Consider the following 24,525-nt stretch of genomic DNA (forward strand, 5'->3'; position numbering starts at 1 on the left):
TCTGGATACCTTAGTATTCTTATTTCTGGAAATTCTCTTTTACCATTAATATACCCTATAGTTTTACCAGAAATAAATCCTCCGAAAACAGATGATTTTGCCTTTGGTGGTGAAATTACCTGCTGCATAATTCACCGTATACAAATATACAGACTACCCCTCTATAGGGATCATGTCTCATTCTGACAATGACAGATTTCTTTGATCTTTCTCTAAGCCTGGATAGCTCTCATCTGATTCTAAACACAAGCTAACAAGGATGATGAGGATGATGATGATGATGATGATGATAAAAGTTAACATTTATATGTAACATTTTATGGTTTTCAAAGCACTTCACATATATTTTTTCTCATTTTGTTCTCACAATAACTCTATGAAGAAGGAGCTGTTATTATCTTTGATTTACATATGAGCAAAATGAAAGAGAAAGAGGTAAATGGTGTATCCAGGGTAACCTAGCTAGCGAGCATCTGAGGGAGAATTTGAGCTCATCTTCCAGATTCCAATCTTCGTGATTCCAGTTACTCATTGTACCATCTCTGAAGTTGTAATCCAGATCAAGCTTTGGTCCTGGATACAGGTGATTAATTCCTTATCAGCTAGGACATGAGTCTTAGTTATTTGAGACTCAGAAAGTTGATTTGTTCATCTTCATGTAGCTGGTAAAAATCAGAAGCAGAATCACCCCCAAGAGGTTCTGCTTCTTTCTTCAGCTTTCTGTCTACTATGCCATGCTGTTTCTTAGACATCATAATACAAATAATTCTTTACTTGGTAGGATGTTTGTGCCTCTTGATTTGCTTCTCTGTCCCAAAGGCTTTTTTTATTTGAGTCTGAACAATTCAAAAGATGATTAGTTCTAATTTGGACCTGAAACAGTAGGTAGGGATAGAGTCAGGGAATTGGACCTGTGATTTAAGTAGTACAAACATTTCTCAGGTAAGAAAATCAATGCAGGTTGGTACTTTCTCTTGAAATCTCAAAAATTGCCCAGAACACTAAGAATTTAAATGATTTGGCCATAGTTATCCATTCTATGTATGTCAGAAGTGATATTTGAGCCTGAGACTTCCTGAATTTGAGCCTAGTTTTCTATCCAGCATACTACTCTGCCTTTTTTTGGCAAGTAAGTAATTTGCCATAGTCTCCCATTCTACACATGTCAGAAGTGATACTTGACCCGAGACTTCCTAAATTTGAGTCTAATTTTCTATCCCTCCTACCTCCTGCCTTTTTTTTTGGTAAGTAAATAACTTTCAGAGTGGAAACTGTTATCAACTGGACAATTGTAGATAGATAACTCATGATACTTGACTATTCAGATTATTTACACTCTGCACTATAGTACAGTACATACTATATTATGTACATATAGTATATGTAGAGTATATTAATGCTAAAAATAAGTTTATTAAAAAAATAATTTCTTCCAAAGCAATGCTTAGTACAAGACTCCATGAGCCGATGGAGCTAAAACCATGAGGCAAATCCAACAGGGCAATCCACCACTCTGTGCAAGTGCTCTTCCACCTTTTCTACAAAGACCAGGCAATGCATCTTGCAGAGAAGGGACAAACACTTGGAGCTCATCACTGGCAGGGAGCTAGCAGCAGAAAGGTAGCTGGCAGGTTTCCCAGAGCCCGGGCTGGACCACAGGTTAGGTTAAGGATGCTTGCCATCTCATTATTTCATTGTAGTGAGGCTGCTCGGCACACAGAATGACATGCACAATCAAAGTAAAAATGACCACTGTCAGGAAGCGATAGGAATGGCAGTGGCTTGGCTCAGTCCTTCAGTGTCCTTTGGGGCCAGTCACCTCAGTTTAGCAGACCTGTGTGCGACAGCATTAACCCCCTGTGGCTCCTGCTGGAAGGTGCCTCCAATATTGGCCACACCAGGTGATTTGTTTTAATAATGGCTGAGGGGCTTGATGAATTAGTCACTGTCACTTGAAGGAGTAGGAGAGGATATTCAAAATCTTCAGATGTATTACCCTAGCAGAAAGAGAATGAAAGCCCCAAACCAATACTGCTGGACATTCTACCTCCTTCTGAAAAGGGAAATCAGAGAACAAGAGATACTTTTGTTGCATCTACAGAATAGTGAAAGATTCTAAAAAGTTAAAAAATAATAGGCAGATAACCAATATATGTGTCTACAGGATGCCGGTCTTCGGATATTTGAAATCTGGTGTTGAATAGATGTTCCCTCCTCTTCTAGCCTTAAAGCCCACATTTCTCTGTGACTCTCCTTTTCCATGTCTTTGTGTGAAGAATATAGATTGTTGAAAGACAATATAATTTCTTAAGACTATAGTAACTAGGTAACAATGGATGATTATTTTTTCCCTTTTGCTAAGTCAGGCAAAAAATAATAAGCATCCACTATGTGCCAGGCATTGTGCTGAGGGCTGGGGATACAGAGAAGGGTAAAAGGCAGTTCCTCACAATATAATGGGAGAGAGAATATACAAACAATTATAAGCAAAATTGCTATAAATAGGATAAACTGGAAAAATCAAGAGAAAGAAGACACCAGAATTAGGTGGGATTAAGAAAGGCTTCCTGAGAAGGCTGGATTTTAGCTGGGACTTGAAGACAATAATATACTCAGAACACCACAGGCACTTGGTATATTTTTGCTGAATGGTGTATAAAACCACTGCAAGTTGGGGTTTTCAGACAGCTGGGACTTGACTAGGTCAGCCAATATTTTATTACAGAAGGCCAGTAATATTTATGATTAGATAGAAGCAAAATAGTATGTGAGTTATGCCATCCTTTACAGTAAACAATTTGCCAAATTAGATGGGGATTTAAGGGATGGTGATTACTCTACGGAAGACAAATTCTCTACCTGATGAGAAGTCTGGTGGACCATTATTCTTTGTTGTCATTTTGGTGATCAATGTGAGTTATCAAAATGAGGCAGCTAGATAGCTTGGGGAATAGTGTGGGAGTTGGAGTGAGGAAAACCTGGGATCAAATTCTGCCTCAGTTTTATTTGTTGTGTGAAATAGAGCAAGTCACTTTGTAAGCCTTGGTTTTCTCATAGGGAATAAATGTATAATAATAGCACTTATCTCCCAAGGTTTTTATAAAGACTGAATGATATAATAGGCAATGCATTTTGAAAGTTTAAAAGGGCTATTAATGTTGACCATTATCATTGCAGAATGTAAGGTAAGAGAAATAGCATAGCTCAATAGATGGAGCAGATTTGGGAATTAGAGACTTGGGGTGAGCTTTTGTCAGGTCCAGTTTGTGTGATTTTGGGTAAGTTATATCATATTTTAATTCCATGATAATTATCCCAGGGATTTTTAGCTGGGGAAGGTTCCTTAAATTTTAAAATAAATATTTTGATAACTGTATTTCAATATTATTTTTCCTTTATAATTCTAAGTATTATGTTTTATATACTTAAACCATTATTTAATAATCTCTCTATTCTATGTAATCCATAGGACTAATAAATGGGTCCATGATATAAAAAAGGTTAAGAATCCCTTTCTATGTTACACATGAATTGATAATCTTCATTAATAGAAATAATTTCCATACGAGGAATTCCTTACACTAAAGAATTACAAGTTGAGGCTCTCTTTGCCTTTCTTTTAAAAAGTCAAAAGAAAAACATAGAAACTGTAGAAATGTGATTTCCGTCATTGATGTCTATTATCTTTAGATTCCTAGCACAATAAATATTAAATAAGAACAACATGGACAAGTATTAATACATGTAACAAATGAAAATCCCAAGAGACTGAGTTTCTTGGTGATTAATAGTTAATTAGGTAAGCTAGAGAATGATCAATAAATTGATGATCATTGGTTTCTCTGGATAACCAGACACCATGAAGAGGCTGGAAGCCTTACTATACTTTAACCAATAACAGGTGAAAATCATCCATGATTTGTGAACAGTTAGTTAATGAGGGAGTGGACGTTGACATGAGGAGATGGGCTTCTGTTGAGAATATGACTCTATCATGAGACAGCTGCCTATAAGCAATCTGGACAAAGAAATCCATCTCTACCCACGCTCTGGGTATTTTCTCCTTTATGATCTGAGTCATCCTAAACTCTAGTGGAGGGTCACAAGGGCACATAAAGCTGAATGATTTGGGGCTGGAATTCACCTAGATTAGATTACTCTAAACAGAAGTAAGATTTCCTAGTAGGGATTACTGGAGGATTTGAGACAATCTCATTTATCAGCAGTATCCTTTAGAGATTGATTAACTGGCCTATAGGAGTTGATCTCTGAATGAGGAAATAAAAAAAAAAAAACTGGGATCCCAATTTAATAATTGGCTATTAACAAAAATAGAAAAAATAATCACTTTTCTCACACAAAAGTTTGACTACTTCTAGCCTTCTATATATTTAAATGGAGTCACATCAAGGCAATAAAAGAGTGATTTCTTAGTGAAACTTTTAATGAGGTAATAGCATTCTTTTCAACAGTATAGTCAATCCTGTCTGTCTGAGAATAATTCTAGGATGGTTTTCATGCTTGGATGAGTGGAATTGGCTCTGAAAGATGAAAAAGATTGTTCTGGTACTCAGCGAACCTGTAGGTGAATCATGTCAAGTGAGGATGGTACCCATATATAAATGCAGATTTGACTTTATGTGATGATTGATGCAAGTGAAGCACACATCACATGGTCACTATGAACCTCTGACAATTTAATTTCTCTAAGCTTTACTTTTCTCAGTTATAAAATGGGGAGATAGAGCACTGGACGTGGAGTCAGGAAGACTCGTTTTTATGGATTCAAATCTAGCCTTAGATACTTATGGCACTCCCAACAAGAAGGCCTGGGTCAGATTGCAAGTGGTGGGGGTACCCTCCCACAGCAACCAAGAGTTTTCTTTACTACATCAAACTGCTTCTATGACGTCTACTTACTGATCCTTATTCTACCTTCTGGTTTTATTCAGAAAAAGTCTAATCCATCTTTCAAGTTTCACTTTTCAAATATTTAGAGACAGCCACCATGAGTTTTCTCTAAGTCTTTTCCCCAGCTGAGTATCCTCATTTTCTTCCCTTGACCCTTGCATAGCAATGCCCAAGGCCCTTTACCACCTTAATTGCCTGTTTTCAGATATGATCTAGCTTATCAATGTCTGCCTTAAAATATTGTATCAGAATGGAATCATATCTCAGATGTGGTTTGATGTGGGCAGAGCACAGTTGAACTCTCATCTCCTCTGTTATGGACACTATTCTCAATGCACTATAAAATTGTATTAGATTTCCTGGCACTGTTGACCTACATTGAGTTTGCAGTTCACTAAAACCTCCAGCTATTTTCCCAATGAACTGCTATCTAGCCGTGTTTTACTCATCTTTTCTCTATGAAGTAAAAATTTTAAATCCAAATATCTCAGTTGAGAGCCAGCATGGTACTGTGGGCCTTTTTTGTATATGGATATACAACAAAAGTAATGGGATGAAAACTAACATTGAGAATATCGGGAAAGCCCTTGTTTAGGAATTGAGCCCTGAGCTGAGTCTTGAAGGAAATTAAGGACTCTAAGAGGTAGAAGCAGGCAGGAAAGAGCACATTTCAGACAGAGCACATAGTCTGTGCAATGAGACACACAGAGAGGGTTATTAAGGATTTTGGTATCTCGGCTTTATTTTTCTTTTCACTTGTAGTAGCTCAATGCTTCCAGGCAAGGAGAGGAAAAAAGTAATCCTGATTCTCCTTGGAAGCATTCCCATTCATTGGAGTCATCTTCCCTAGAACTCTCAGGCAAGAAAAGAATGAAACACAATAAAAAATATGCCCAAGGTTCCCTTCAGATATTTTATGGAATAAAGATGATTGTTGTTCAGTCATTTCACTGATATTCAAATGTATTTTAAATTATTCAAATGAAGAAGATTAAATCATAGAGATTGTTGGCTAGTCATGTCTGCCATATTTGGGAGGCCATCTTGAATCAATTTGTTGATTAGTCCAAGTGGTTCCAAGAGGGGAGCCTAGCTGCAGAAGAAACTGCTGCTCACTTGCCATCCCTTCAGGCATTAGCACATCCCTTTTTATTATTGTCCAGTTTGTCTAACTCTTCATAACTTCTTTTAGGGTTTTCTTGGAATGGATTTTAGAGTCTCTGGCCATTTCCTTCTCCAATTCATTTTAAAGAAGAGGAAACTAAGATAAATAGGGGTAAGTGACTGGCTTAGGATCACACATCTTGTAAGATTCTGAGATTGGATTTGAACTCGTCTTTCTAACTCTGTGCCTAGTGCTTTATTCACCGTAACACTTAGCTGTCGGTATATCCAGTATATCCCTCTCTATCTCATGGACCTATCCTTTGTAAAATGCAATAAAAAAGAAAGAGGACAATGGTTCAGCAAAACGAACAAAGGGACAAAAAAATCAATAGACAGTGTTCCACATCTGTAATTCTCCATTTCTGCAAAGATGTTAAGGGGAGGAGTGACTTCGTGGATCTCTTTTTTGGGACTAAGCTTGGCCATTATAATTCCATTGCTTTCATTTTCAGAACTGGAGTTTGCTACCAAGAAATGCTGTTGAATTTTTTTTTAGTTTATTTTGTAACCTACTTTACCCACAAAATGAAAGTTTTTTTTAATAACAATAATAAAATTCAGGAGGGTATAATAGAGAATTCACATTCAAGATAATCACAAAATACACAACATATCTGGGAGTCAACCTACCGAAGCATTCTCAATACCTGTATAGATACAAGAACAAAGTACTCTTTAAAAAAAAGAATGACTTAAATATTTGGGGAGCTATTCAGTGCTCAGAGCTAAGCTGTACCGATGTAGTAAAAATGACAATATCACTGAAATTAATTTACAGATTGAGTGCCATAGAATGAACTACCAAAGGGATACTTTACAGGGCTAGACAAAAATAATAACACAAATCATTTGGGAGCAACAAATGATCTAGAATATTAAGGGAAAGAAGCAGAAAGGAAGAAGAAATGATATTTCTAGGTCTTAAAATCTATTATAAAGCAGCAATCTTAAAAATTACTTGGTAGTGGTTATAAAATTGAAAAGTAGAACAGTGCAATAGACTAGACAAAGTAGAATCTGAAATAGAGGTGAATATCGAAGAGGATCATTTTAGGTGTAAACTAAGAGGCATAAGTTTTAGTAGGCTTTTTGAAAAAGGAAATATAAACCCAGCTAAAGTCTTTAATAATAGTAGCTAACATATATACCAGGCACTGTATAAAAGGCTTTCACAATTATTATCTTATATGATGATGATGATATTAATAATCACACGTACAATGTGCCAGGTACTGCGCTAAATGCTTCACAATCATTATTTCACTTGGTCTTTACAACAACACTGTGAATTAGGTGCTATTATTATCCTCATTTACAGATGAGGAAACTGAGGCAAGGAGAGATGCTAGTAATAAATGTTTGAGGTTAGATTTGAATTCAGCTGTTCTGGATCCAGGACCAGTGCTCTATCCACCATATCTGCTCCCTCTAAGTCTTTAATAATTTTTTTCTCAGCTCTATAGGTTGAATAAGCTCAGAGTGTGAAGTGTGCTATAATGGGAAAAGTAAGGTTCTCAATGGGAAGAATGTTGGATGGAGTCAGTGGGTCCAGTTTAAGATTTAATTCTAACACTTGCTACCTGGGTCAAGTCAATTAGATATGGGATTCTGGGTAAGTCATTTCATGTTAGTATCATTTTCTCTAAACATAAAATGTGGGTAATAACCACAACTACTTTTATAGGATTGTTTCAGGGATCAAATGAGATGATGTTTATAAAGCATTCTGCAAGCCTTCAAGCGTTATATGCTTCCTATTATTTTGGTAATTATTCATATACATTTGGTCTTATAGATCCTATGAAAGAAGCTGGGTTTGATTCTTTGACTTTCTCACTTTCTGTCTAACTTTAGACAATTCATATGACATTTATGCCTCATGTTCTCTATTTGTAAAGTAATAGAGTTGGTTTTTGTAAATACAAATCTATCTTAATTTCCTTCTGGTTCTAAATCTGATTTTTGAAAACATTCATTCATGTCTTTCAAGGATTAGTTTTCATCTTGTTAAAGTTTATATAAAGAGCTTTGGTTACCCCATTTCAGGTTGCAGTAACATGTTCATGTGATATTAACATGATTAGGATATTTTTTTCCCTCAGGTGGCATTATATACTAGGACTATTTTTATTCCTTTATCTCAACAGATTCTTCCTTTGATTAAGTCAAACAACTTTTACAATCTAAACTTCTATATGAAATCTTCCCTAATTATAATTAGCTAGTTTCTTCAGTCCCTAGTACAACCAAAGAATAGCAACTAATCGATTCACTTTAGTGTTTCCTCTCTGATTTTGTAGAAGAAAGTGAACCTTTAAAAAAAATTGTGCCTGATGGTAAAGGAAATAGTAGAACACAGACTTTTGAATTTAACCTCTCTTCCCCTCTGTGTTGTGAACAATATCCTCACTCTTTGAAAATTAAACTTCTTTTCCTTAAAAGGCATCTGGATTTGATTAGCTCAGGGGTCCAAAGGCTAAGGCTGTTGGTATCACTTCCAGCTAATTTGAGTACAGAACAGTCATGAAGATATCCAATCTCTTTCTGAGACTTGGCTGTTAGACCACTCACGATGGGCAACTCAGAGGTAAAAGAGCTTTACTCAGTGAAATCAATGCTTTGTCTTTGATGTGGATCCTTGTTGAATCTGCTTCCCCACTATGACTGAGTAAGCCATTTTTGGTTAATTGTTGAATGATCGATGAATGTCTAATTTCTTTTAAACATTGAAGCTAAACTTCCTGGGAGCTGTCCTGAATCATTTAGCCTAGAATACCTTACTTGTTAAATTATGAAAATTTCTCTATAGTCATTTACTATAAGAATTATTTTCATGATTCTCTCTTGCTTGGTATTCTTTAATACACCTTTCAGGAGAGTCTTATTTATCTATTTAATATTTATGGTCAGTATTTTCTTTACAACTAATAGCTTTGTATTTCTTAGCATGCAAACTCAGGGATTTATGTAAAAAAGTGAGACTAGGTAGTCACAAAGATTTGGACATGAAAGAAATAACTTAACAACAGCAACAAAAGTATCCTGAACATAAAAGTATCATTGCATAAGTGAAGAGAAATCTAGCTGATGCTAGAGATAGGAAGATCTGGGTTCAGGTACTGCCTCTGACAAGATTATAAATAATTTGTTTTCCAGTCATTTTTCAGTCATGTCTGATTCTTTGTGACCACCCCCTTTGCTTTTGTTTTGCTTTGCTTTGTTTTTGGCAAAGATACTGGAATGATTTGTCCTTTCCTTCTCCAGCTTGTTTTACTGATAAGGAAACTGACGCACACAGAGTCAAGTTACTTGTCTAGGTCATATTGTTATGGAATGTCTGAAACTGAATTTGAGCTCACATTTTCCTAACTCTAGGAATCCACTGCACTATCTAGCATATATATGACCTCCCATTTCCTAAATTATGAAATTTTAATTTATTTGTAGCAACCAAGGGGTACACTATATCTATCATCCACTGAAGTTCTACTTTAATGCCATATCTCAGGGGTAGAAGTGACCCTGGGTTCTTAAAAGCTGTATCAATGGAACATGAGCTGTAGTTGGTCCTGGGAGTAGGGACCAAGTACAATGATAACCTGACAATGGAATAGATGTTTTTTTCTCTTAGGATCATGTTGATTCATTCTCCAAGATTTCAATATTCTTTTGACCATAGTAGCTCATAAAACTGTTTTCTAAATCTTGTTATGTTGTTATTAGTGTTGGTGAAGACAATATTCCAATTTTCATAGTAGCAAATGTTTAACAATCAATTCTTCAAGATGCACTTTTAAGCCAATCTTCATTATTAATGTTTTCTCCCTAACTTTTAAAAGTCTGGATAATTAGCAAAATGACAAATCAAACCATGATTTATTATGATGATTAACAATGGCTCCAGCACATTGTTGGAATTATTTATTATTAAATAAATTAAATTACTATTATGAAATCACAAAAAGCCATGGTTTGGGTATACTGACAAGAACAGCCTAAGTAAGTTATTGATATAGTTTAATTATTCTTAATATGTTTTAGTGTCATAACTGGTGATCAGAAATTATCTCTGCAGGTCTTTCTTTTTCATCTCTTGAATCTTTGTTCTGGGGAGCTACTGGCATAATTATGTACTATAGGAACGATTGATATTTATATACAGGCTTTAAGATTTATCTGTCTCTTCACATAGATTATCTCATTTGGTTGGTGATTATGTTACCTGAACTATTATTTTTGGCTCCCTAGCTCTGAAACAGTCGCCTGCTTCTCTCCCCTGTACCTATACTTTCCAGATCTGGAACCATGGTCAAGTCAACACTATCATTGTTCAAGGGAAGGACATGCTATTCTTTTCCTCTATGGTCCCACTCACAACATATGAAAACATATTTGGTCCAATATGTGGACCAAAGTACTGTTGCATGCTGCTTCTTTCATTAGAGTGTAATTTTGTCTTTGTATCTCTGGCATTTGGCACAATGCTTGATACATAGTAAAGACTTACTAGATCTTTTTTTCATTGATTCATTCATTTACTGAAAATAATACAGAATAGGAATTGCCATTTACATTTGCATTTCAGTTCAATATGAAACCTTCTGCTAAGAAATGTGATTCTCATTCTACTCACACCATCCAGGAACCGCTACAGTCAATTACATTATTTCTTGTTTGGGGAGAAGAAAATTACTTTACAGAAAATGGAAAATGTAACTCCCCCTTCCAATTCTGAAAGTTTTTTGATTTCAATTCCACTACATCTGCTGACTTCATTGAAGCCTAAGAAGATATTAAAAATAATCTCAAATTTTTTGTAGGTTGAATTTTATCTAATATTTTATTGCCTTCCAAAAACTGTTTATGTTTATGTCACGGTGTACTATGATTGAAGTCCAATCATCAGTCACATTTTTATTTCAAGAGTGCAGTTAATGTACTCTTACAAATGACAAAAAAGGTGAATAGCAAAGGACTTCTGAATTTAATGTTGTAATTGCCGAGAACCACACTATATAAAGAAGAGAAACTGGCTGTATTTTCTCATTTCACAGAATAGATGGACAGAAGTCATGGAACAAGGACAACAGGTAATAATATTTAAATAGCTTCTTCAGTTATCTGTTGCCATGGCAACTTCCGAAGTCCTTATTTATCATACTTTTCCTCTTGACCATTCAGTGATTCAAATGTAGATTTTTAAAAAATTACAAACTTGGCTTTTTCCTCTTCAAATTCATCATTGTTAAACAAGTAATATTGTCCATTTTACAGATACTAAATAAAGAACTTAATTTTTCAGGACATAATTGTGTATCTTCTTAGCTATTATTGCTATGACTTTGGAATATGGAAATTCTTCCACCTATAACTCTCCTTTTCTCTTATTTACTAATCTTTGATTCTATTACCTAAAACATTAGACTTCTCTGTCCTGAAGGTCAAAGTGCTGTTTAATTTTGGATAAACTGTTTTTAGCCATCTTCAGAAATAGTGTAGGCAGCTATATTCTCTTCTTTATTATATATAGATCAAGCCTATTTTGATATCTAAAGCATGATTTTTAAAAGCGATTTTACTGAATTCTTGTTTAACTCTCAGGCTCATCAACTTAACCAATCACGAGCAGCTTCCAAAAGGTCAATGCCTGGCAAAATTGATTTGGTTAATTTCTGGAGGAACAGAGGTAAAATTACTAGTTTGTCTGTGTCACAAATCAAAACCAGTAGCTCTTCCTTCTCCAATATCCTATTTCTCCCTTTCCCAATTAAATCCAGAATTCAAGCATAAGGAAAGTACCAATTTGTGTATAAATGCAGGAATGCAGAAGGTCACCATTGCTACCTTGCCCTTCCATTAATGCTAAATAAATTTCCAGGGTAAACTGCGTGACCCTGGTGCTTACTGTTAGGATTATAGTAGGAGTTGTAATGAAGCTTAAAAGAAACACTTGACTAGAATGATTGTTGTAGTGCTTACTGGGTGAAGTTTTGAATCCAATTCACAGAGAAGTAGAAAAACCTATGGGTTTCATGGGAAGGGCTCACAAGAGAATTGTGAACTGGGATATCTTGGTGAAGGATACTAAGAAGTTGCAGTTCATTGGAAAAATAGCAGAGGACAGTACTAACCCAGTCGAAGAAGAAAAGTTCTTGAGGTTGAGTGCTGGTCCAGTTGGGATGGCAGTCCTGAGAATGGGTGTCTTTTGGGCTATGACTGTTCCTTCAACCATTTTGTGGCACAGACATTCTTAGGTCTGTGTTTATTCTGGGTAAGAGGAGACTTCTTCCTAATTAATTACTTTGGGATTCTATTCTTTTAAAAGTATTTTATTGATGACAGATTGGTCTGTGTGAGAATAAGCTAGTTAGAGGCTTAAGTCAGGTTTTCAATAGAAGTATCCTTAATACTTAAAATTTAAAACTTAATACTTAAAACCTTGGCTTGGTTTTTAACACACCATATTGAGGAGGATGCCTTGGCAACACCAGAACTGAGGCAACCTGTATGATTGAAAGAGCATTGGGACTTTTTTCTTGGTTCAAATCCCATACCTGAATCTCTGACTGTGGGATCTGGGGAAAAATCATCTCTGGTATTCCCTTTTCTCATCTACGAAATGATGGGTTAGGCTAGATATTTTCTAAGGTACATTCTAGCTTCATGTCCATGAATCTATTAAAATGATGGATATTAATGTCTAGCCAAAAGTTTCTTCTTCCAGAGGCCAGTTTTGGTTTTTCAGAAAGGTCTACAGATGTTGATCTATTCATCAGTTAACATTAGAAGAACTCAGCTGTTCCACAGTCAGTCTTATTTATAATAATAATTATTTATATAGTTTTTTTATAGTTCATAAATCACTTTACCTATGTTAACTTTGTCAGAGAGAATGCCCAGGAAACTGAGTTAAAACAAACTGAAATAACAAATACTGATATATAGAGCTTCTCAATTGTGAAACAGCATTTAGATCATACTCCAATTTCCTGTAACTTAGGAATACATTTAAGTCAATTTTGTTATTGGGGTTGAGGAAAATACATTGAATTTCCTACTGATACCTCAAATATTTGTGGTTGTTCAGTTGTGTCCAATTCTTTGTGATCCCATGGTTCTTTTGGTGGGGCAAAGATACTGGAGTGGTCTGTCATTTCTCTAGTTTTAGGCAGAGATTAAATGACTTGCTCAGGATCCTATAGTTAGTAAATGTCCGAGAATAGATTTGTGCTTTGATCTTTTTGACTCCAGGCTTATCACTCCATATGCAGCCTAGCTAACCCTACACTGAATATAACCTTCTCCAAGTTGAACTCATCATCTTCTCTTCAAGCTTTCTCTTTTCATCTTAACTATCCTATCTTTGCCCATGTGCCATATGCATGTTCTTTTTCACCAAGTGTGAGCCTCAATTCTCATCTCTGATATTCACATTTTTGTTCACGGAATTCCCATCAATCAATAAATATTGTTGAGCCTACTTTCAAAATTGGTCTTCTTTACTTCCCAGAATATTAATTTGGGTTCTTATTATGGTTTACTTCGATCATCATATGCACTTCAAATGAGTAATCAAGGAAATAATGTAGCAAACCAGAAGAAGTAAGTGATTGATTTCAGATGGAAACTCAGAATTGCTCTAATATAATTATACTACAGTTATTTGGAACATTTTATATGGTTATTAATACTTTGAATTTCATTTTTTGAATACTTCTTTTCATCATTTATTAATTGAGGAATGGCTCTTATTCTTTGAATTAATTTCTTATGTATCCTAGAAATGAAACCTTTCTTAGAAAAACTTTCTGTAAAATTTTTCCTAGTTAACCTTTTCTCTTCTAATTTTAGTTGCATTTATTTTGCTTTTGCAAAAAAAATTAATATTATTTAATCAAAATTGTCTTTGTTATATTCTGTGATCCTTTCTCTTTCTTTTTAACTTTTTTCCCTATGTACCACAGTTTGACACATTTTGAGGTAATAGTAGGTGCTTAACAAGCACTTGTTCACCAATTGATAAAAGGAAGACCTGGGCTTAGATTTCTCAAAATAGTCTCATTATTGAAGGTCCTTCCATCTTGTAACTCTAGGGATTTTCACTCAGATTAGAGATATCAAGTAGTTGAGTTTTAAGAATAACATTTTGAAGTTCACTTACTCAGGTGAAATATTTGTTACATCAAACAATGCAAAGTATCCGGGGACTTTGTTAAAATATATTTTTAAATGGGGTAAGGAATAGGACTTATGGGTAGATGGAATATTATGAGGAGGCAAACATATGACACTGGTGAGATTCACTCACTACTATTTTGTTCTAAATTGCTAAATTAAACATTTTTTATTCTGAAACTTGTAAAACTTTAAATTTACATAATGGAAGCTAATGGAAAAAAAAGTTAAACGATTAAATGACTATGTAGGTTAATGAGATTTCCAGAAAGAAACCTAGAATGAGTTTTTTTTCAAGACAGCATTTATTTAATATAGTGTTTTTCCTTTTTATGAAAACCAAATTAATTTCTGGAAGATGAACTAAAACAACATTTCCCCCAAGTTGAATTCTATTCTTTTCAAACTAAATTGCCCTAGAGCCAAGTCTCCCTCTCAATCTAAGAAACTACTCTTTCCTCCATATATTTTCTTCTTCCCTTCTTCCCTGTTTTCATCCTCTATCTCCCTCTTTCCTCTCTCTATTTTTCTCTTTTCCTTCCTTCCTCTTTCTCTCTTCTCCTTTCCTCTTTTTTTCTTTTCTTTCTCCTTCCCTTCTCATTTCTCTCATTCCTTTCCTACCTCTTCTTCACTTCTCATTCTCTTCTGTGGTTGATGTGGGAAACTGAGAGTAATGATACAGCCCAAGAGATTTTGAGAGTCTTCTTACACCCCAAAGCAAGCAGAAGGTCCTCACTGTCAGTAATTAGCATTCATACTGGGAAAGAAATTATATATTAACACACTGTGTGCTCTTCCATTGGGGGACTCATTTATTTACAATGACATGCCTCTGGATGTCGATATAATTCTTCAGAGAGATTGAAAAGATTGAGACTACAAGCTTCTCCCCACAATTAATCACAAGACTGAGCAAACAAACTTCCATGCATGGATTTTTGTATTCAAGAGCACTGGAAGTAGAACTGGATTTCCTAGCACACTCAAAGCAAATTGATACTCCCTGGAAAGGTTAAATATATTGAATTTTCTAGAATAAGCAATATAATATTTGATCTCCTTTCACCCTCATTAAAAAAATCAGATGATTAACAAAATAAATATTTTTCTATTTATTTCCAAAATGTATGTCTGTTTCCTTTTTATTGGATTGGCCACTTTGGAATAAAAGGGAATGCCACTTGATTTATTTGTAGTTTTGTTGCTAATAAGCAACATAGGAGACAAGATCAACCAAAATGCTAAAAAAAACATATGTGTATGTATATGTGTGTATTTCATAATGTGGGGAATAACCAGGAAACACTTTGCTTCCAGTTTTATAGTTATGCTAAAATAGAAACTTATGATGTTATAGTATATTGCATTTTTAGGGAACTCTTAAGGTATGGGACTCTCTCTAGTTTATCCTCAAAATATCCTAGCATGGGAAGTAGAACTTAAAACCCTTTTCTTTTTGTGAGTCTACCTAGAAGCACAATTTCAAATGATCTGATGTGAGCCATGGACTGCATTCATACATGAAAATGAAATCCGACTGCATTCCACTAATGGAAGGCAAAAGTCAATTGTCATTTGGGTCATTGTGTGATGGTAGAAAATCATTTTAATGAAGCCAACTCTGTTCAAAACTGTTTGGATTTCAAGATATAAAAGAATCTGAGTACCAAAACAGTATTTGACTGGAGGCAAATACTATCAGCTGAACAACTCAAGTGTACTGGAAAGTCTCCCACAAGCAAAAAAAAAATTGAATAAGCTTGAATCAACAGAATAGATAATTTTAAGTATTCGATTCTCCACTTTAGAAGCAATGTCCAGCTGTCTGCACTATGTGAACTTTGGGACAAATTTATGCAGTTTGTAAGGTTTTCAAACACTTAAAAATTCCAGTTGGTTAATTAAAATTGTCCTTAAATGATTAACAATGGGTCCAAAGGAGTCTCCATAGCTCCCTTTTGTAGAAGAAAAAAAAAGTTGATGTTGATTAATCATGTCTTTGCCTAAATTAGCTGTCTCTATTCTCTCTTCCACCAATGAAGTATATCTCTTCTTCCCCCTTTTCTCCCACCAATTCCAAAATTGCCAAAAAGTCATCTAAGAAATGAAAGGCTCAGCAAGATTTCTCATTAGAGTGCTAGGTTTTTAAAAGTATTTTTTATGGAAGATTAAATGGTAATAGGAGCCCCTGTGTTCCTACATTTACAACTATTTTCAAAAGACAGCAAATTTGGAGATGGAGCTCTGAAAAGTCTAAGGTTTAGTGCAATCTGCATTTATTCAAGACCTTGCTGTATGCCCCTGAGCAATCAGAGAGACCTGCAAATGTGTGCCCAGAGTGTCATGTCATGCTATCAATCTCCTCTCACCCAGGCTTGCTGTGGGGGAAGATTACTCCTCCAGGGAAATCAAGTCAAGTTGATTCAGTTTTCCTTTGCAAGATATTGGGCCAAGAGACGATGGGAGTTGAGGATGTAAAGGCTCTTTATAATTTTTAATTTAGCGCGAGGGGTGAACTAAATCACTCGTAGTGAGATTGACTAAAGGATGAAAGGGAAGAAAAAATGATAAGCCTATAACTATTCCTTTCAGCTGCAAAATGCTGTGATTCTGTGACTATGTGTCTATGCCAGAATTCTGAAAGACTTCCTTATAGGAAAGGTCCATGAGTGTTTGCATTTGTCCATGGGTACATAGGACTTTTATTCAAAATATCAAATCCTAGTCATGTGCAAAGGATTTAATAATTGATGGCAAACACTCCCATAGAGTGTTTGGTCCCAAACATCCAGGTGTTCAATATCACAGAGACCAAACACTTTATGATTGGGTTTTTCATTTTCATACAGATATTATGGTATTATTACCAATTCTTCTTTAAAATAAAGAAGCACCAATTAAACTCTACCTTGATTATTTGGGGAAATTTTTAGTTCAAAGACAATTACAGAAACACATTTATGCAATACATACCAAGCTCTTGAAACTCCCCAGGCATGTGGGTCTGTCCTTGATTCAAGAAATGTTTGTGGCCAATTTCTGCCTGTAGGTATTTCTGTCAAACTCTTGTGCCTTGGGAATTTGGCTCACTGAGCTATAAGAAAACATGAGGATGAGAGCTATTAATGAGCTTTTTTCCAGAAACACATGCTTCCCTTATGCAAATTCCAAGAAGGTAGTTAGAATTTTTGGACCTTGGTGATACTGTGCCTGGGCAGGTTGTATCAATCAATCAACATGCATTTATTAAGTGCTTACTATGTACCAGGCACCTTACTCCAAGGACTCAAACTTATATTGTCTTTTTTTTTGAAAAGTATACTACTTATGAAAATAAGCAAGTATGTTAATTAAGCATACAGGATTTAGCTATATGCTAAGTATTTGGTAGAAATATAGATTTAAAGGCAAATACAATTATTGGTCATCATAAACAGGAGATTAATTATTTTAAACAATTTCCTTCTTTTTGTGTGTGAGGCAGTTGGGAGTTAAGTGATGTACCCAGGGTCTAGGAAGTGCTAAGTTTCTGAAGCTGGATTTGAACTCAGGTCCTCCTAACTTGAAGCTGTTCTATCCTCTATACCATCTACCTGCTCCTCAGGAGATTAATTTAACCAATCAGTTAAGGTGCTACAATGTGCCAGCCATTGTATTTGGCACTTGTAATATAAATACAAATAATTAAACCGCCTCTATTCGATTTATTCAATGCACTGCTTTAAAAAAGCCTAAAAGTAACTCATCATGAAAAAAAAGCATGTATCTAACAATTGGACTGACTTAAAAATTCCAAGAGAGAGAGAGAATGTAGGTATATGCTATAAAGAGGCAAAGAAATGAGAAAAAAGTATCTTTAAGAATGTAGAAAAGACTTCCATAGATTCCAGAGTTAAGGAAATTATTGGATCTTCTGATTAGTTTAGAGAAAGTATTTGAATTTTCAAGCTTCTCAGAAAGATTTAAGTGAGAAATGAAGAGGAGGGAGAAAGTTCCTTCTAGACCCAATAGTTCCACCTTGCCTCTCTGGTTTTATTGTTTTTTTTCCCCCTAAACTATGATATTCTATTACATATATTATTGGCCCTCCTATTTTCCTATAGCATATATTTATATGTGTGTGTGTGTGTGTGTGTATGTATGTGTGTGTGTTTGTGTGTGTGTCTGAACTCTTTATTCTTTATTTTCTCTGCTTTTGCTTCTCTTTTCCTGCAAAAGAAAACCGGCTGGCTGAATGAAATATCATTTTAGAATATAATGTGATGGTAGAGAGGGAAACTCTCTGGGAACTAAATTCTTCTAGATTCTAGCCTGTAAAATAGTCTGACCTAATAAATTTTGCTGGCCCTGATCTTGTCTAAACCTTCCCGGATCATGGGTAGTTTTGTATTGAACTGACAACCAAAAGATTGTCTCCATACTTGCATGGCCTAATCAGCTGCATTTTACCCTTTTTGCTTTTAAAGGTTACTTTATAGTCAAATTGGTGGTTGAAAAATTGCTCCTCTTGAAAGAGGATACCAGTGGATTTCTCAGAGAAGTTCTATCATGATGTTTCCTTGTCTAAAACATTTTCAATCATGGCATTCTCTTATTCTTAGAGCTAGAAGGAATTTAGAAGCCATTTAGTAAAAGCCACTTATTTTACAGATGAAGAAATTGCAATTCTAAGAGGTTAGGTAACTTCTCAGGCTATATATAGGAAGCAGCAGAAATAAGATTCACAGAATCTCAGAAAGGAGAACAAGTCCACAATAAAGCAATCTACTTCAACCCAAACGTGAACAGCAACCCTCCCTACAACTTGAGTAGTGAATGATCATCTGACCTTTGAAAAATTCCAGTGGAAAAAACCTACTAGCTATTCAGACAGTTCATTTTTTCTTTTGGATAGCTTTAGTTCTTGGGATGTTTTTCCTTATATCAAGAACAAATTTGCCTTCTTGCACTTTCCACCCATCTCTTTCCTCTTTTAGAGGATAGTCCATCAAATATATGAAGATGATCATCATTTCCTACTTCCCCAGCAATTTGCTCTTTTCTATCCATCTTTGTTCCTTTCTTTTCCTTTCCTCTTTCCTCCTCTCCTCTCCTCTCCTCTCCTCTCCTCTCCTCTCCTCTCCTCTCCTCTCCTCTCCTCTCCTCTCCTCTCCTCTCCTCTCCTCTCCTCTCCTCTCCTCTCCTCTCTTCTTCTTTTCTCTCCTCTCCTCTTCTCTCTTCTTCTCTTCTCTCCTCTCCTCTCCTCTCCTCTTCCTTTTTCTTTCATTTCCTTTTTCCTTTCCTTTCTAGTTCCAGTTTTTTATTCAGTTTGCCTATGGCATAAACTTGATGCTCTTCACTATTCTGGTTGTCCTCCTCTAAATGATCTCCAAATCATTTGAGAGCCTCAAAGTTTAAGAATTTATATTCACCTCTCTTAAATTTCACCTTATAAAATTCAGCCCAAAGTTCTACCCTATTAGGAGATTTTTGCATCCCGACTCTATGATCTAATGTATGAGTGATCCAACTCTGGGTCATCTGCACATTTGGGAAATAATGCCATTTTTGTCTTCATATGAGTCTTTTATAAACATGGTAAACAACATGAAGCAAAGCAGAGATGCCTATGGAATCCTCCTAGAGAACACCTTACAAAGTTCTCAGCCACTAATAGCTATGGTTTTTGGTCTGGTCATTCAAGTAGTGCAAATTCACCATATTGCATCACTGTCTAGTCTAGGGTATAAAATAAATAGAAATAGGGGCCACACATCATAGATAGGGATCCCACTGGGCCACATGTTGACTTAGAAAACCATTAATTAATATTAACTCTGTTTTTATTTTATTTTTATTTATCTTTTAAAATTTTTCCAATTACATTTTATTCCGATTTGGGCTTCAGTTAAACTTAAGAATATTGTGGGCCATGTAGGGCTTATGGGCTGTATGTTTCTGATATCTCTGGTAAATTCTACATCTCTCTCCATCTTTTACACAAGAATAACAAGAGATTTGCTCAGATACTTTGATGAAATCTAAATCAACTATCTATAAGCATTTCTGTGATCTTACAATATAAGAAGTGAGGAAAAAATGTCACTTGCCAAATATCATTGTTGCTAACTCAATTTTATTTGCATATGGTATCTTTATTCAAACAGTTACTGCTTTAGTATAGATCCTTGTTATATAATCAGAGAAACAGCATTAATAGTACCCTCTGCTCCCCCAAAATGGCAACTTCTCGGGGAGAATTATTTTATTTCTTTCTTTATATCCCCAATACCTAGCACAGAGTATTAGATATAGTGCCTTGTATAATGTAGTCAAATTAATTGCCTTCAAAATAGGAATCAGATATGAATTGTTCTTTAAGTTTTCTAATTATTTTTGTTATTTAGTCAATTCAATCAAATCCAACTCTTTGAACCCCATATGGGATTTTCTTGGTGAAGATACTGAAGTTGTTTTCCATTTCCTTCACCAATTCATCTGACAGATGAGGAAACTGAGGCAAACAGGATTAAGTGACTTGCCCAGATCTACCCAGGTCTGAGACTGGATTTGAAGTCAGGTCTTTCTGACTACAGGTTTGACAGTCCATTCACTATGCTACTTTTTTACAGTATGTTCAAGAATTTTTCCAACAATCAAAGTAAAACTCAAAGACCTATAGTTGACATATAATTCTCCTTAGATTTTTCTGTATAAGTATATTGGGGTAAAGATTGAGAGGAGAACAGCATTTGCCCTTTTGTATTCTTTCAGAACCTTGCCTAATCTCCATATTTTTCCAAATGCTATGGAGACAATGTCCCAGCAATCAAATCTGTCACTTATTTCAGCACCTTAAGATGACTTTCATCTAGGCCTGGTGAATTTTGAATTCATCTAGGAGATTTCGGTTTAACCTTATCTTCTCATGTATCTATCTTGCCTTTCAACATCTTATATAAATATATATGTATATACATACATATATACATATATGTGCATGTGTATATAGACATACATATATCTGTGTGTGCATGTGTATATACACATATATATATATATATCTATATATATATCTATCTCTCTCTCTATACATATCTATATATATCTATATCTCTATATATACATATACATATCTATATCTATCTATCTCTATCTATCTATCTATCTATCTATCTATCTATCTATCTATCTATCTATCTATCTATCTATCTATATGTTTTTTTACTAGTCCAAATGTCATTCTCTATGGCAGGAAAAATATTCCCTGAAAAGGAGCTAAGTAGTTTTATCTTTTTTCAGTCATCAGATATCATCCCATCTACTTCAAGAAGCAGGATTTTTGTCTCATTTATTCTCTCCCTCTTCTATTATAAGTTAAAACTCTCCTCCCCATCCCCTTTTGGTTTTTGGCTTTCCTCACTAGTCTCAGCTTAGTTTTAGCTTTAAGCACTTTTGACATTTTATACTCCTCTTCTAAAACTTATCTTTGCTTCTGTCTTTACTTTTCTTTTAAAAGCTTATGCTAGCTGACATATTCTCTCTGCCTCCCTATAATTCTATTTAGATAACTCGCCCTTTTCCTCCTCACCTCTAAAGTTGACTTTGAAATTTCTTTCTTGAGAACTTCCTTTCCTTTTGAGCTGGTTTTCCTTATAGGGTCTTAGTATCCTACCTATACGAACTGTCTTTCTAAAACCTAGTCCATTTGTTAAATAGCTAAGTTTTCTTCTCCTTTTCCAGGGTGTAAGAAGGGCAGATCACTACATACTCTTTTAAATCAGTTTTTCCTTTTTGGTGAGAATGCACTTGAGTCTAGATCAAAGTCAGTTGACCTCAATAGAACTACACAAACAAAAAACAAACCATCAAAGGAACCTCCAAATCATCTTTATGGTTTCTTCTCCTTCTTCAGTTTAAATCTTTGCCATGCTCTGTCTCCCATTGAAGATGGAAAAAGAAAGACTCAAGCACTCAATCCTTTGTCTCAAAGTCCGGTGCTCTTTTGGGTCTTCAGGAGGACCGGAACCTGTGGTGTGCAAAGCTTCTTTGAGGAAAGCTCATCCACTTTTAATGTCCACCTGATTCACTCATCTCTTAGCTGTACCGCCAAGAAGCTGGACCAAAGGAATCTGGAAAAAAAACAACAAACAAAAACAAAACAACAAAAGGATTTGAGGTATCTCTTTCCCTTTTCATTCTATTGATTTCCTCCAATTTCTCCCATATATAGCTTGCATGTTGTCTGTCCCATTAGAATTGAGCTTGAGAGCAGGCTTTGTATTTGCTTTCTTTGTATTTCCAGCACTTACAAATAGTAGGTATATAGAAGACCTTTAATAAATGTTTCTTGATTTAGCTTACTCCTTTGGACAGATTTTTGTCCTCACTTTTCAGGTGGTTTATTATCAAATAGCCTCAGTCTCAGTATTTATTATACAGTATTTGCTTTTTATATTGTTTACTACACAGCCTAATTTGTTTAACTATGTATAGAATTTTTAATATTTGGAAACTACAAATAGTGAAGCTTATATACCAATTCCACATAATTTTAGGTAGTTAATAACTTTTGAAGTACAATCCCTAATTAAGAAGAGTTTACATTCCAAATGCTTCCAAGTCAGTTGTCCAAAATTGAGAATTTGAATATCTTATAGAAATGATCTTATAGAGCAGGGGTTCTCAAACTAAGGCCCATGGGCCAGATGCCGCCCACTGAGGATGTTTATGCGGCCCACTGAGTTATGGCAAATGGGCTGAGGGGCAGAGACAGAGTGTGAGCTTTTGTTTTTACTCTAGTCCGGCCTTCCAACAGTCTGAGGGACAGTGAACTGGCCCCCTATTTAAAAAGTCTGAGGACCACTGTTATAGAGGATGCTTAGATTTCTAGTTGCCCCATAGAAGCTTGAATTGTTTTAAGAATAATTTTATATCTTTCACTGGCTCTGCAAAGATGCAAGGTCTAACAACTGTCTGGGGATATAGATTATAATGCTATAGTAATTTTATTATAAAAAGGAATATAAGGAAGTTGTTGCTTGGAGAATTAGCCTATTGGGGGAAAACAGATTAGCCAAAAGGAGACATGTATTGGCCATATTCACTGCTTGTCCAATTTGTATCTTAGGTGATCAGCTTAATAATATAAGTAGGTTTTCTTTTTATTGTTAAAACTAAAGTGTTGGGATAATGTTATATTGAACATGTCTTTTTCTCATTGTTTGGGAGGAGAGGGGAGGAAAGGAGGGCGGATTTTTTCTTCTTTTTCACTCCCTGACTGAAAGAAATGGTTCCTTTTCTGTCTTTTTCTATTGTCACAGGCAGGATGGGGAGAGATGTCTCTTACCATTTGGTGCCCCACAAGAAGAATAGCAAGGAAGAAATCCCTTGCTAAAGCATCATCACGTGCGAAGAAAATTTCTAAGTTTAGTGTGTATGTGCCTGTATTTTAAAATTTATTCATACATTTTAAAATAAGACTTTGTATATCTGTATCATAGAGACATTGTGTTTTATAGTTATTTTGACTAAAAATTCTATTGTAAGCATCTTGAGGAAGATTTTAACTCCTTTTAAACATTGTTTTAAAAATTGTATTTGTATCCCTAGTGCTTAGCACAGTACTGGCCTATACTAAGCACTTAATAAATGCTTATTGACTAACTGACTCTATGATATATTAAATAATTTGAAGGAATTTCTTTATCCTTGAACCTATCTTTGTAGAAGGAATAGGGATAATGAAAACTGAAGACATATTTTTATATATAACGTGGCTTATTGCCTGTGTACAAGTTAATTGACTTTGCATTATTTGTAATTTTCTGGGTTATTTGTATGGAATGTTAGGCAACTGCATCATTATCATCACATTCATAAGTTGTCTTATGCAGTTAAAGCCAATGGGCCCTTTCCTAAATGAAAAGATCCTTTTTGAAGTGCAAGACTGATCCACTTTCCTTCCTTCCTTCCCTTCTCTTACCTTATACATCCATGCATACTACAAGATGCTGTGTATTCCACATGTGCTCTGTGTCCCTTTCCTGATAGCATTTCTGGCTATAGAAGCTACCTAAGTTCGTGATTTAGAAGGAGAATCTTTAGCTCAATTGATCTGAATATTGTAAATATTTTTATTTTTGCTTTAAAAATTAGTAAATTGATTAATAAATGACTTTCATTTGTCCAATGCCTCTTAGTCACTCAAAATTGATTTACCTATATTAAAACAGCACTTTCAACATAGTTTTGCATACTAAATGTTTGTTGAATAAATTTGAATTCATTCAT

The 24,525-nt window shown here is 35.1% G+C and overlaps 1 long non-coding RNA gene across 2 annotated transcripts in view; it reads left to right on the forward strand.

Moving 5' to 3' along the window:
• Nucleotides 1-24,277, forward strand: part of LOC141546752 (uncharacterized) — a 128,711-nt gene extending 104,434 nt beyond the window's left edge. For both annotated transcript variants that reach the window (XR_012483410.1, XR_012483411.1), the window contains 2 exons: nucleotides 22,148-22,411; nucleotides 23,556-24,277. This is a non-coding gene — a long non-coding RNA (uncharacterized LOC141546752). The remainder of the gene's footprint in view (nucleotides 1-22,147; nucleotides 22,412-23,555) is intronic.
• The last annotated feature ends 248 nt before the right edge of the window (nucleotides 24,278-24,525 follow it).

The sequence above is a fragment of the Sminthopsis crassicaudata genome, chromosome 6 (assembly GCF_048593235.1).
Source record: "Sminthopsis crassicaudata isolate SCR6 chromosome 6, ASM4859323v1, whole genome shotgun sequence".
NCBI classification, from domain to species: Eukaryota; Metazoa; Chordata; class Mammalia; order Dasyuromorphia; family Dasyuridae; genus Sminthopsis; species Sminthopsis crassicaudata.